Here is a 15,524-nt window from a genome sequence, read left to right as displayed (position 1 = left end):
TGGTCCTTCCCACTTAGGAGCTAATTTACATGCACTAGGATCCTTGGTGTTTTGGAATGTTTTCCTTAATACCAAGTCTCCTATTTGGAATCTTCTAACTTTTATGTTCTTGTTGTAAGCCTTGATTATCCTTTGTTGATGAGCAACAATGTGTATCTTGGCAAGATCTCCGAGTTCATCAACAATGTCAAGATCCTAGGCTAGGATCCTGTCATTGTTTTCTTGATTTTAGAGCAAGTATCTTGCTGTCCGGATCACTACTTCGGTAGGGATCATTTGTACTGTCCCAGACACCAAGGAGTAGGGGGTATGGCATGTGGCTACTTTGGAAGTAGTCCTATCTGCCCATAGGATGAAAGGAAGCTCTTCTGCCAAACTTCCTTTCTGTTTATCTAGCCTTTTGTTCAAGTTTTTTACTATTATCTTATTGCTAGATTCTGCTTGACCGTTAGCTTGGGGATGAACAGGAGTGGACATTATCATTTTGATTCCCCAATTCATGAAAAATTCTCTTGTCCTCTTGCTTATGAATTGGGATCCATTGTCGCATATGATTTCAACTGGGATCCTGAACCTGGTCAAGATGTTATGTTTAATAAATGAGACTACCTCTTTCTAACCTAAACTAAGGCTTCAGCTTCGATCCACTTCAAGAAGTAATCATTTATCACCAACATGAAGACTTTTCCTCCTGGAGCTATTGGTAATTTTCCTATTATACCCATTTCCCATTTCATGAATGGCCATTAAGAGATAATAGGATGTAGAGGTTCCGCCGGTTGATGTAGGATGTTGCTGTGTCTTTGGCAAGCATCACACTTTTGAGCATGTAGAAAAGAATCTATCTTCATGGTTGGCCAGTAGTATCATGTTCTCAATACCTTGGAGCATAAGGATATACCCCCAGTGTGATTGCCACAGTCTCCTTCATGTATGTCCTTCAAGACTTCCGCAGCTTCAGGATCTTCCAAGCATCTAAGATATGGATCCGCCATAGACTTTTAATAGAGTTTACCCTGGATTATTACGAGTCTTAAGACTCTTGTTTTGAATGATCTTTCACTTTTTTCTTTTGCCGAGATCGTGCCATTTTGGAGATACTCCATAATGGGTTAGGTCCATGATCGTGGACTTCTTTGAGGATCTTGGTTGTCGGGATCCCTTTGGGGAGGGATTTGAGGGCCAGGATCTCCGATGCCTGCTATAGTTTAAGGTCATCGGGTTTATCGGAAAGGCCTTCTATAGCTGGAGTTATTATGTGGGTTATAGGGATCTTTATTTGTGGTGGGATCATTAGGGAGGATCCTAAGTTGGCTAATGTGTCTGCTTCTGTGTTTTCTTGTTTGCGAACTTGGGTTAGGCTAAAGTTTTCAAACCAGAGGCTAATTTTTTGAGGATCTTGAGGTATAATTCTAATCTTTCACCTTTGATTACATAAGATCCATTAAAGTGACTAGTTTATAATAATGAATCAACAAATACCTGAAGATCCTTAGCCAATTGTAGTCTCATGATGAGTGCTTCGTATTTCAATTCATAGGTTTTTGTGTTGTATTCGCAACTCACTGCCTAGGGTAGGATGTCCCCCATGCGGCGACTTTAGTATGATACCTAGACTGGTTCCTTTTTGGTTTGAAGCTCCATCCGTGAATAGTGTCCATTTTCCCAGTTGTTAATCTTCTAGGAGTTGTTTAGCTTCAATGTATACTTTGTTTTGTAGATCATCTTCTAGGATTTGTTTGCTAATTCTTGTGACTTTGTGGTGGATCTTGGCTCATATTTGATGTAAAACGTGCTTAACTTCACTGACCATTTGGCCATTCTTCCTGACATCTCTTGTTTTCTGATCACAATCTTAATAGGGTAATTAGTTTTCACATGTATAGTATGTGTCTCAAAATAATGTCGTAACTTAGTAGAAGCAACTACTAATGCAAGAATTTATTTTTCAAGATGAGAATACCTGGTTTTAGGATCTAGAAGACTTTTACTAACATAGTAGATAGGATGTTGGTCTCTGTTAAGATCCTTGGCTAGAACATTACTTACAACACTTGAGGATACCGAGAGGTAGATGAGAAGTGGTTCTCTATCTATAGACTTCACTAGGAGCAGCGCAAAACTTCAGTATCTTATGAGTTCCTGAAAAACTTCTTCATGTTCTTCGGTCCATTCAAACTTCAGTATCTTGAAACGAGCCTGTTGAATGCCACCACTCTTCCGGTTAGCCTTTGGATGTCTTTTGTTGAAGATGGAGATTTTAGCTTGATGATTTCTTTGATCTGCTCCAGGCTTGCTTCTATTCTTATCTTGGTTACCATATACCTAAGGAACTTGCCTGACTTCATCCCAAAGTGGCATTTAAATGGATTCAACTTCATGTTGTATTCATCTAGAATGTCGAAGGCTTCTTTGAGATCCCTGAGATGATCTTCAGCTTTCATGGACTTAAACACCATGTCGTCAATGTAGACCTCCATGGTGTCCCCCAGCTTGTCTTTAAACATTTGGTTCTCCAGTCTTTCATATGTTGCACCTGGATTTTTAAGACTAAAAGGCATTGTAGTGTAACAATATATACATGTTGTTTTGTTAAAAAAAAAATTACACACGTACTAATCAACCAAATTGAATGAGAGGCTGTGATGTTTGAATTGTGCAATAGCAAATGGTAAATAGAATGACACAATGATCTACTAGGAGAGCCCTAGATCCTTGCTAGGATCTCCGACACAAAACCTTGGGAGGTGATGATGACCTCCTGCCTTGATGATTTTATTGATGAAAAACGGTGATTATAGAGAATATTTTAGTAAGAACAAGTGAATAAACTCGTATCGTAAGCTTAGAGTAAAAACCAGTGTCGTGTGTGAGGTATACATGTGTCAATTTATAGTCTAAACTAGCTAACAAGATGTCTGATGTTTATCGGATCCTACATGACCAGCTTCATGAATGTTATTTGACTTGGTATTCCGGGTCTTTTGCATAGTTGAGATGAAACTCCGTTGAGAATAATTCTTCTCTTGACTATTTCTGCGCATGATTTAATTAAGAACAAAATATAACCGTTATAAATATTAGTAAATAATGATAAAGGTAATAGTCGGGATCCTGAGACAGTTGAAGATTCTGAATATTGGATGAGGGTTGAGGATCCTAAAGGCTTTGAGGATCTCGGCCCTAGCAATTTCCCCTAAGTTGTTCCTGAAAATGTAAGAGTTAATTTCGAAAATATTAAAGGAATAAATTAAATTAAAGAGATAAAAGGAGAGAGAAGAGTAATTTTCAGAATTAACCCACAACGGCTAGGTAATTTTGAAATCCAACGGGTGGATAACTAGCCATTAACAGTCAAATCAACCTCAATTTCTTAGTATAAATAGACGTGACCAGTTCCTTCATTCTTTACTCATCTTTCTTTACTTGCGATACTTTTCGAGTATCGACAATTCATTAGAAGGTAACTATTTCTACGTTTTCATTTCTTCTATTATGGTTAGAACAATGTCTGTTTCTTGCAAAAACATCTTAGCCCTCCATGACGATGACTTCATCGACCAAGGATCCTCTCCTACGAGGAGATGTGTTACTTCGGCGATGATGATACTCAATCTTTAAGACTCAATGGAGCCTTTCCTTCTGAGGTTGTTTTTAGGCCCTTCGATCCTCTCATTCAACCTGACTTCGTTTCTCCCAGTTGGATGTGCTTTCCTGAGTACCCTTTCTCTTTGGGTTTGAGATACCCTTTCCCAGGGATAGTCTCTGAATTCTTCAAGGTGACCAGGATCTCGTATATACAGGCCATGCCGATTGTCTGGCGGATCCTATATTATATCGACTAGGTAAATCACTCAAAAGGCCTTGATATTGGCCTTTCTGAATTGGCATGCGTATACAATCTCCTAACCTTTAGGAATGCTCACTTCCTCCTCAAGGTCAAAACCTATAAATTTCCTCTAGTCCTAAAAACCAAGCACAATGATGGAGCTTGGAAAGAAAGATAGATATTTGGGAGACGCGACTATGTTCCCAATGGGGATCTCCTGTCGGATGCCTAGGTTAAAAAGGGTAGGATTCTTTAATATTAATATAAGGATCCTGAAATTCACATCTTTTTATTTTGTTTGCTTCTTTTCATCTTTCAAGTTCAAAGAGCTCGTTCCCATTGTTGAGGATTCTGAAGAGAAGATTAAGAAGTTCTTGTCCTTGTCTGAAGTCGAGAGATCCTTTCTATTTGATCAAACCATACTCCATGAAAGCTCTTCTGCCACTGATCTCATGTTAATAGGTAAAGATCCTTGGTTCTTTTTTGTCTGTGGTGAAGGTTTTAATGATATTCAACCATATTTTTATATAGGATCCAAAGTCTCTCGTTCCAATGCTCGCTTTACACTTGCTGATCTTGACACATCCATGTCGAAGGATCAGCTGACGGTGAAGAAGGAGAAGAGATCATCCTCTCTTCCTCCTAAGAAATCGACTACTGACTTGACATTGAAGATCCCGGAAATGAAAAATTTTCGAGCCAGCAGGTCTATCCTTGGAGAGCCTTGGAGCTGAGGAAGCGCTTCTGAAATTGGTGTCTTTCTCCTAAGATATAAGTATTTGGGGTTATTCTCGTTCCATCTTTTATTCTACCTTTTGCTGACCTATTATGTCTTTGTATTAGGTCTTTAATCATGTTTCCGCCGATCTAAGGATCCAAGCGGAAAAGGGTAGAACAAACCCTTTAGGGACAACAGAGGATGTAGAAAGAGACCAATGATGATCTGTTAAGGAGAGTAAAGTTGCTCATTAAGGAAAAGGCCAAGAAGGAGGATGAGCACTTGCACAAGATGGAGGAAGTGATCTTTGATGCGAAGGTCAGTGTTGCAGTGGCTGTTTGGGAGGCTAAAATCCGTCTCGCGGAGGATCTTGAAAATACAGGTTCATAGGACATGGATGGTTGGCGCGAGGCACTAGCCTAATTGACTAGAAAGCCTGTTACCGCCAACTAGGATCCTGTACTGCGGCTAACCGAAGGAGGGGAGAAGAAGGGTGCCGCCGATGATGATCAAGCTAAGGTCCAGGCCTACAAAAAATTAGCTTAAGTAGTTTTTGTTTTTATTAGTAATGAAAATCCGATTAATCTTTTGGCTGGGTTGGTGTACAACCCCTTTATGAATGACATGGTAGCATTTTCCTTTTATATCTCTCTCATGATTTTCCCTACATGGCTGTTATGGTATTAGGATCCTTAAATGATTAGGATCCCGAAAAACTTGGTTCCTGCAAAAATCTTCAGATAAAATGTTCTTAGTGAATTGTTTTAATCATGCTTGAATTATGATAATCAAATGACTTTCGCTTAGGATCCTTAAGCTTTACTTAGAGCTTTTTGAGAGAAATGATAGATGGAACTTGATTATCTTCAAGTTTTTCCTTAAGCTTCATAAGCTCTTAAACCTTAGAATTTAATGAGGATAAATATCAACTTCGAAAAGAACTTAGGTTCACTGTTGACTTCTGACAATAAGGTTCTTCACCAATGAGAATCGATGAGGATCCTTAATGATGAGGATCCATAATGATTAGGATCCTTAATGATGAGGATCCTTAAAGATGAGGGTCCTACCGGGGGGGGGGGGGGATTCTCTTCTTAGGATATCCTGTTTAGGTTATAAACTTTGGCAATATTCTTGGGTAACACCATAAATTCGACTAATAACACGTTAATGTTATATAATGGGGAGGATCCCATCCGATGACATATCTCATGGGAAATCTCCCTACTTATGAAAATGTTATGATTCGTGTGTATTTTCTTGGGAAAAATCCCAATGTGTGGTAACATAAAGATGTTATAAACCTTATGTTATTTCGGGGGTAAGATCCCAACTTTTGGATAACATGAAAATGTTAAAAACCTTAAGTAATCACTAGAATAGGATCCCAATTTTTGGATAACATGAAAATGTTATAAACCTTAAGGATCTTAACTTATGTTCAATGGTAAGAGGGTTGCCAAGTCACTGCATCGTGATATGATCCCCTTATCCGTATCCCTTAGTTAGACATCATGCGTTCAAGCAAAGTGTATAAACCTTACTTCGTGTGAAAGAGGTAATTAACTCTTTACACCTGAGAGTGGATTAAGTACCCTTAAAGTTAAGAGAGATGATCAGTCTCTAGCTTGTGTATTTAATAGTTTAAAAATCATACCGTTGATATAATGGAATTGTTAAGATGTTGAGATATTCGTGTGTTAAGAGGCTTATGTTTCAGGATCTTTAAGCTTGAGGATCCTAGTGTTCCAGGATCTTCAACCTCGAGGATTCTCAAGTTTCAGGATAGTTGCTTATGGAGATCCTTAGTTGTGCATTGTTCTGCATGGCAAACTTTAGCTAGGGGTGGACGTTAGTCTTGCTAACGCCCCTTCGATGCTTAAGTTACTAATGTAACGAGGAGAAAGTAAGTAACGATGAAAAGTTCAAGGTAGAGAACATGTGTACCTTGGTTTTGTTGATGATTAATCGACCTTACCTACATGTAGCGTGCTTTGAGATGTATATCATTCCAGGATCTTGGAAAAAAGTCTCCATCAAGTGTTTCTAGCCAATATGCTCCTTTTCTTGCTTCAACATCTATAAGATATGGTCCTTCCTACTTGGGAGCTAATTTACATGCACTGGGATCCTTAGTGTTTTGGAATGTTTTTTTAATAGCAAGTCGCCTATTTGGAACCTTCTGACTTTAATGTTCTTATCGTAAGCCTTGGTGTTCCTTTGTTCATGAGCATCAATGCGTATCCTGGCAAGATCTCTTAGTTTGTCAACAATGTCAAGATCTTGGGCAAGTATCCTGTCATTGTTTTCTTGATTTTGGAGCAGATATCTTGCCATCGGGATCACTATTTCAGTAGGGATCATTGCTTCCATCCCAACCACTAGGGATTAGGGGTCTTGACCCCTGGCTATTTTTGGAAGTAGTCCTATCTGCCCATAAGACAAAAGGAAGCTCTTCTGCCCATCTTCCTTTCTTCTTATCCAACCTTTTCTTCAAGTTGTTTACTATGATTTTATTGTTAGATTCTACTTGACTATTAGCTTGGGGATGAAAAGGAGTGGACATTACCATTTTGATTCTCCAACTTGTGCAAAAGTCTCTTGTCCTTTTGCTTATGAATTGGGATCCATTATCACAAATGATTTCAGCCGGGATCCCGAATCTGCTCAAGGAGTAACATCTTGTTTAATCAAATATGAGTGTTGAGCTTTGATTCATAGAGCCTTGAGACTGTGACAAGTTCATAGAAGCGTAGAGCTTCTCGTCACCTCCCTGTGGAAGAAAGAATCGCTGGAATCAGACTTGTATCAAAGAAGCTATGATAGTTTCAAAGATATGTCAAATTTAGTCTTTATTAAAATGGGTGGGAATCGGGTACGCTGGGCGTAAGTATGGGTACGCTTAGCGTACCTATGAGCGTGGAATGGATGCAAGGTCCAATTGGTACGCTGGGCGTACCAAGAGGAATGCTGGGCGTTCTAGTCTGTAAATGAAACCCTAACATTTTAAATGAACCTATATAAAGAATGAGATGGCCTCATTCTAGGCCACCTTCTCAGAGAGTGTGACATCCCCAAAATCTCGGCCCGAAAAGACCGATTTCATTTATGTTTTTTAAAATAATTTTCAGAGTAAATCCTTTTAATTTTAAAAGAGATGCGGAATTTGTTCCCAAAAACAAAACATGATAAAATAGATATTTATCAAAACATTTCATAAAGAAATATGATTTCATTTCATAATCAAAACTCGGGATGTCATGTTCCGATACAGATCATAAAGCATAAACGATAGCATTACAAGTCTTTCAACAAATATATACATATACAGACTTGTAAACAAAACAACTTGATGTTCGCCCATCTTAAGCTTTTGCGCCACTTCCTGTAAAATAAATCAACTGAGTGGGTCAGGCTTGGGAGCCTGGTGAGCATGTAGGGTTTTCAACCCACAATAAATAATTAAATTAATTATTATCAACCAACAATAACCCAGTTACCCATTCCCGTTATTCTCACTTTATGTCCCTAAATAACTAACACAAGGGACCTAGTCTAAGAATATTTCATCGGGGCGACTACACATGCTTCGGGGGTTCCTCAGCAATATAAGTCAAATAAGGCAACCATGGGGGGGATGGAATACAGCGAATGAACACCCAAGTTCATTAACACCTACAGGTTATGAGCCTGCTAGCGTTCCACTGGACTATCTAGAAAAGTCCGTGGTCGTCATCTAAATTCCGCTAGATGACTGATCAAAACAACATCGAGGCCTCTCATCTGTTTATTACACACCAACTATCTACCCATGTTCTACCCAACATATTAGTAGATAAAATATACATTTTTATACGTAGTTTCAAAACCTGTATAGCATGCTCAATCAAAACATTTTTCACATAACAGATGAGACATACACACATAACACGTATTTCATAGAGAATACTTCAGATCTATAAGATAGAAGAGAGTGAATATACACTCACACGTATAACAACTAAATATATACACATAACATGTATTTTATAGGAAATACTTCATAATATTGTGTTGGAATGAAAGTAACTACACACTCACTTGATCAGAAGATGATCGGGCAGCACTACGGCTTGCAGAAGTAGTAATCCTCCGCAGATCTGGAAGATCTCTACGAAAATCGAACTTCTCGCGGGCAGAGCTTCGGCTCGGAAACCGCACTTCTCGGGATCTTCGGGATCTCGGGACTCGCTTCGGGACTCGGGAATATTACCGGGGCTTCGGGATGGCTTCGGGGGTAAAAACGCAGAGCTTCGGCGCAAAAACGAGAGAGAATTAGCAAATTGGCCGGCTGCCCTCGCATGCCTTTTATAGGAGGCTGGAAGCCTCTCGTACGCGGGGCGTACGCCAGTACGCGGGGCGTACTGCCTCAGAAACGTAAGCGCTTGCGTCATACGAAGCCACTTGCTGCGATGTCGACACTTTCGGAGTACGCGGGGCGTACTCACTTACGCGGCGCGTAAGTCGGATAAGATCTGTGACTCGCCTTCGGATAATGCTTCCGAATTTGAATTAAAAATAATTATAAATTAATTAATAAACTTCGGAAATTCATATATTCTTCATACGAACTCCGTTTTCGACGTTCTTTATATCCACGGAAATGTGAGACTACGATCTACAACTTTCGTTTAGACTCCGTCGGCTAATTTTGAATTTATTTTTATTATTTATTTTTAATAGGCCGGGACAGAAAATTTCGTTATAAATTCATAACTTCTTCGTTTGACGTCCGTTCTCGCCTAACTTTTTATCGCTTTGATACTAACAACGAGATCTTCGATTCTCATTTAGATCACTAAGGCTAAATATCGCTCTAACGTAAATCTCACTTTTTACGTTAATCAGCGGTGCCGGTTCTGTCGCGAAACTTCGACAGGTCATAACTTCCTCGTTATAACTCGGATTTCGGCATTCTTTATATCTTCGGAAACCTTGTTTCAACTACTACAACTTTATGCAAAGATATCGGGCGTATCTCACACTTTAATTTTGACTCTTATTTCATTCTTAATTCATTAAATTATAAAAATCAAGAAAATAAACACATAATTCACATAATTCACAAATAATACATTCTTATTATTTCAAGTTGAGTTACAAAGGTTAACCTAGACTATTACATTTCTAAATATGGCAAGCCCAGAAACACAGGCGTTACAGAGAGCAAACCCTCTAAAAACCCTAAGCCTTCGTCCATATGAGCTTGTGAGTGCATGAGAGCCTTTGGGATGACCTTGTGAGTCCTTGGAAGGGAAGAAGGAGCCTTGAAGGGAAAAGAGTTAGAGTCCAGGATTTTGATATGAGTTTTTATGGGGATGAAGCATCATTGAAAGGTATAAAGCTCAAATCTTTCTTATTCCTTTTTGATTTGTGCATAGTATGGTTCATTTTAGGGTTTTTGGTCCCAAAGCTGGAAGCTTTATGAGTTGATTAACTCCAGAGCCCATTATCTACCCTTTTAGTGTTTTTGATGGAGTAGTTTCATAAAAATGAGATCTTGGATGTTAGAATCACATGATGCATGAGATAAGAGCTTAATGAGAAAGGAGAATGAGTGTTTTGTGTGATTATGACCACATCAGCCATGCAAAGGTTTAAAGTCCCTAACTTTATGGAATAAAAGATGTTAAGGAGTCTAGATCCAAGAGATTGGTTGAGGTCTTAACGAGTTAAGACCAAGAAAAAGGACTAAAGCAAGCTGGGCATACCCCCAACGTAAATCCTAGTACGCCCCGAGTACTAGGTTGGTGCCCCGATCTTTCGCATGCATGAGTGTGTACGTTGCACGTACTAAAGGGGGTACGCCCACGTAACCCTACTGTGGGCTTTTGGGTTAAGGGTCGTGTTGGGCCTTGAGTGATGGGCCTGGATTTTTGGGCTTGATGTAATAGAGTCTTGGACCAGGAAATTATATGTTTATGCTTTGGGCCCTTGGGTTGGGCTTGTTATTAAGTTTGAGAATTGGGCCTTGGTGGGCCCAGTGGGTTTTGGACATTGATGGGCTGGTTATTGATCAACCTCTAGACCCACTGAGGGAGAGTTTGGACTTAGTTCTAATCAAGGTTGTAAAAAACGCTCAACATTACCTAGTCGGTGGATTGGGGTCAAGGGATTAATCGGTTAGGCGGAGATTAATCGGGGGATTAATCGGGTACCATTAAATGCTAATTCCTGCAAGGTTGGAATGTCGTTTCCTATGAGTAGTATGTCATCCACATACAATACCAAAAAGCTAACTATACTCCCACTAGCCTTGACATATACACAAGATTCATCTTCACTCCTAGAAAAGCCAAATTCCTTGACCTTTTCATCAAAGCAAAGATTCCATCTGCGAGGTGCTTGCTTTAATCCATAAATGGATTTCTCAAGCTTACACACTCTATTAGGGTACTTGTTGCTGACAAAACCCTCTGGCTGACTCATGTAAACATCTTCAGCCAACTTCCCATTAAGGAAAGCGGTTTTGACATCCATTTGCCAAATTTCATGGTCATGAAATGCGGCTATGGCTAACAGAACCCGAATAGACTTAATCTTGGCTACCGGAGAAAAGGTCTCATCATAATCCACTCCAGGAATTTGAGAGAAGCCCTTTGCAACCAGTCTAGCCTTATAAGTGTGTACTTTACCATCCATGTCAGTCTTCTTCTTGAAGACCCATTTGCACCCTACAGTCTTTCGACCTGGTACATTCTCAACCAAGTTCCAAACTTGATTGTCATACATGGATTGTATCTCGCTATCCATAGCCTCTTTCCATTTAGCAGACTCGGGGCCTGCCATGGCTTCCTCGTAGCTGTTAGGGTCATCTTGACTTACTAGTGTCTCATCACTAATAAGTGTCTCACCTTCTGCAGTAATATGGAATCCATAGTAATGCTCAGGTGCACTCCTAACTCTCGTGGAACGCCTCAGAGGTACAGATTCGTCAATTGGCTCAATAGGAGTTTCCTCCTCAAGTTGAGGGCTAGAGTTTGAAGTTCCTTCACCACTTGACTCTTGAATTTCTTCAAGATCAACTTGCCTCCCACTGTCTCCTTGGCTTATAAACTCTCTTTCTCGAAAGACTCCTCTTCTTGCTACAAAGACCACATTGTCACTAGGTCTGTAGAAGAGGTAACCAAAGGATTGCTGTGGGTAGCCGATGAAAATACACCTCTCGCTTCGGGGTTCGAGCTTATCATGAGTCTCGCGTCTCACGAAAGCCTCGCAGCCCCAAATCTTGATGTGGTCTAATTTAGGTACTTTACCAGTCCACATCTCGTGAGGAGTTTTGGCAACTTTCTTTATAGGGACTAGATTAAGGATATGGGCGGCAGTCTCTAAGGCATACCCCCAGAATGAGATTGGTAGCGAAGCTCGACTCATCATGGAACGAACCATGTCCAACAAGGTTCGATTACGCCTCTCAGCCACACCATTCAATTGCGGTGTCCTGGGAGGTGTCAATTGTGAGACAATCCCACATTCCCTTAGATAGTCGAGGAAGTCTGAACTAAGATACTCACCACCCCGATCGGATCGAAGCATCTTAATGTTCCTGCCCAATTGATTCTCGACTTCCTGTTTAAATTCCTTAAACTTCTCGAAAGTCTCTGACTTATGCTTGATTAAGTAGACATATCCATATCTACTGTAATCATCGGTAAAAGTCAAATAATAACGATTAGCATCCCTTGTGGCATGTTTGAACGGTCCACACACATCCGTATGTATAAGGTCCAACAAACCTTCACCCCTATCACACGAGCCTGTGAAGGGTGACTTTGTCATTTTTCCAAGTAAGCATGATTCGCAACTATCATTTGACTTTAGGTCAAACGACTCCAAGACTCCATCCTTTTGGAGTTGGCCTATGCGTTTCTTGCTTATATGTCCAAGACGACAATGCCATAATGATGCTTTATCCAAGTTATTATTATTAGGAGAATCAATACACAAAACATTATTTCCTGAGTTATCTACAATAGATACAACTTCATACACACCATCACAAGGTAATGCTTTAAAATAAAGTACATTATTAAAGAAAGCATTAATCGAACCAACTTCATTATCAAACGAAAAGGTGAAACCTTGTTTGTACAATGCATGAAAGGAAATAATATTTCTTGCCATTTCTGGCGAATAACAACATTTATTCAAATCTAAATTTAACCCACTACTTAGCGATAAAGTATAAACTCCAATCTTGGTGACAGGTGTAACTTTCCTATTCCCCATGACTAAGTTTATTCTTCCTTGCTCCACATTCTCACTTCTTCCTAGTCCCTGCAAGTCACAACAAATATGAATACCGCAACCGGTATCAAGGACCCAAGATTTCGAATGGGGTGAGTTATTAGAAATGATAGTGTAAATACCTGCATGGTTGGGTTTGACTTTCCCATCCTTTACATCCTGCTGGTACTTTGGGCCGTTCCGCTTCCAATGAGCTTTTTCATGGCAATAGAAGCATTCAGCCTCTTTTGGGTCAGAAGAAGGAGTAATGAAACCTTTCTTGGTTCCACTTGAAGAAGAGCCATCAAGGGTCCGAGCCTTGGTACCCTTTGAAGATCTCTTTCTCTTCCTCCCTCGACTTTGTCCGATTGCCAAGACCGGAGTTGAGTCTGGAGTAGGAGTGATAGCAACCGACTTCCCCTTAAGACCTGTTTCTGCGGTCTTGAGAAGTCCCTGAAGTTTGCTGAGGGTGACTTCTTCCTTGTTCATGTGATATGTCATGCGGAATTGATCATAGCACGATGGTAAGGAGTGCAAAATGATATCTATTGCAAGCTCCTCAGGGAAGTTCACATTGAGCTTCAGCAAACGATCCACATACCTTTGCATTTTCTACATGTGGCTCGTGACAGACTCTCCGTCCTTCATCATGGTTGTTATCATGGAGCAGATGACTTCGTACCTCTCTTGTCGTGCACTTTGATGGTATCTTTCCATCAAATCTTGGTGCATTTCATAAGGGTAGAAATCTTCATAAGACTTTTGGAGTTCAGCTGTCATGGTGGCCAACATAATGCAAGCCACCTTGGTTGCATCTCTTTCATGAGTATGAAAGTCAGCGATCTCCTGGGGAGTTGCAGTGGACTCGTCAATTTCCTTAAGCTCCTTGTCAAGGACATATTCTTTGTCCTCGTAGCGGGTAATCATCCTGATGTTTCTGATCCATTTATTGAAGTTGGATCCATCAAAGGTGACTTTCCCGCACAAACTCATAAGAGTAAAGGAGCCATTAGGATTCGAGCCAGAAGCATTATTTAAAGACATCTGAAAAGGAAGGACAAGTTTAGTATAGATTTAAGAGAGTCCTTAATAAAACACCCAAATGTAATATTAAGGCTAGGATCCAATCACAATATAATATAACTTAGAAGAGGTATGCCGTAATCTAAGCTATACCATATTTGAAAGGTAAGTGAATGACGATTCACCAATTTCCACCACGAAAACCGAAATATTAGAGATTTAGTTTTTATTGGTTTTAGAAATTCCTAGATTCTTTGAGATCCAATGAACTTTTCAAAGGCATGTTTCAATCTCGAGAGTGCCCTCCAAGTTTTGTGACTGGGATGCCGAGGATCACAAAACGAGGTGTGAAGTAACCATGCAAATCACTTGGTACCCTTAAAGTTTATCACTCAATCGATGTGCCGGTAAACCACACACGCTCCACCGATACTATAATAAACCTTAAGTCACCCTTTACCTACCTTGTTAAGTCCAAGTTAGTGTGCCGGTTAACCACACACGCTCCACCAACGACTTAGACAAAGTGTAAAGTGTAATTTCATGGATTAGCACCTTATTCACATTTTTCCTAAAGTAACTAAGATTGGGAATTTAATAAACATTTAGTTACTTTATTATATTCATCATACTTTGAATGAGAATTTATAAGTCCTTGTCTTACCCGTTCGGCTAACGACCCTCCACCAGTCAAGCAAGCGGTGGGTGAGAATATTCACCCATTAAGTCACCATTTTATAGGCAACAACCTTATACCCACCTTATAGACCGGCTTCGTGAATGAGGCGTACTAGCGGTAAGACGACTTTATTCTTAAACATATATATATAATTATTAAATCATCATAATATAAGTATAAGGGTTGAATTTTAACTTTTAAAATTCTAGGGGTTGGAACTTAAAGTTTTAACTTAACTTTACTTGTTCCAAAACTTGAGGGCAAGTTTTGTAACTTTCAAAACTTTTCATTTCTTGTAACTTATGAGTTTAATAGAGTAATAAAATGAAGACTCTTCATTTTTCTAACTCTTGTGTTTTCTTAATGGTTTTAACTCAAGTGTGACTCTTGGTTTTCCATAACTTAAGGATAAGTTATGGACTCCATTAAAACACATTATGATCAAGAGTTAATCTACCACATAGGTTACAAATAATTCCTATGATCATCTAAAATATCATAAGAACAAGAACATGAATATGAACACAATCAAAAATTACATAAAACTTTGTAATTTTGATAACTAGTTGTTGTAAATGAATTAGCAAAGACATTACACCACCAAAAACAAGTTTTCAATTACCAAAACAGTTTAGGGTAATGTTTCTAATTCATTTTCCAGAAACTGAATCGAAATTCTGCATTCATTCGACCCTACTCGCCGAGTGCATAAACTGACTCGCCGAGTTGGTTGAAGATACTCATGGACTCGACGAGTCCCCCTTATAGACTCGACGAGTCCATTCGCAGACAGCAAAATTTCCGATTATGTTTTCAACTTTTAAGCACAAATAAGAGCAAACAAGCCTAGGCTCTGATACCACTGATGGATTTTGAGCATTCTAACACTTCCTAAGTGTACATGCAACCCTAATTACCTTGGATCTATGTTTGTCTAATTTGTCATGCAAAGTTGAATTCCAAGGTTATATTCCTATCTAGCATACATGGGGAACAATTTTAACATAAAG

The sequence above is a fragment of the Lactuca saligna genome, chromosome 1 (genome assembly GCF_052625555.1).
Source record: "Lactuca saligna cultivar CGN05327 chromosome 1, ASM5262555v1, whole genome shotgun sequence".
Classification (NCBI taxonomy): domain Eukaryota; kingdom Viridiplantae; phylum Streptophyta; class Magnoliopsida; order Asterales; family Asteraceae; genus Lactuca; species Lactuca saligna.
This window is presented reverse-complemented; position numbering follows the sequence as displayed.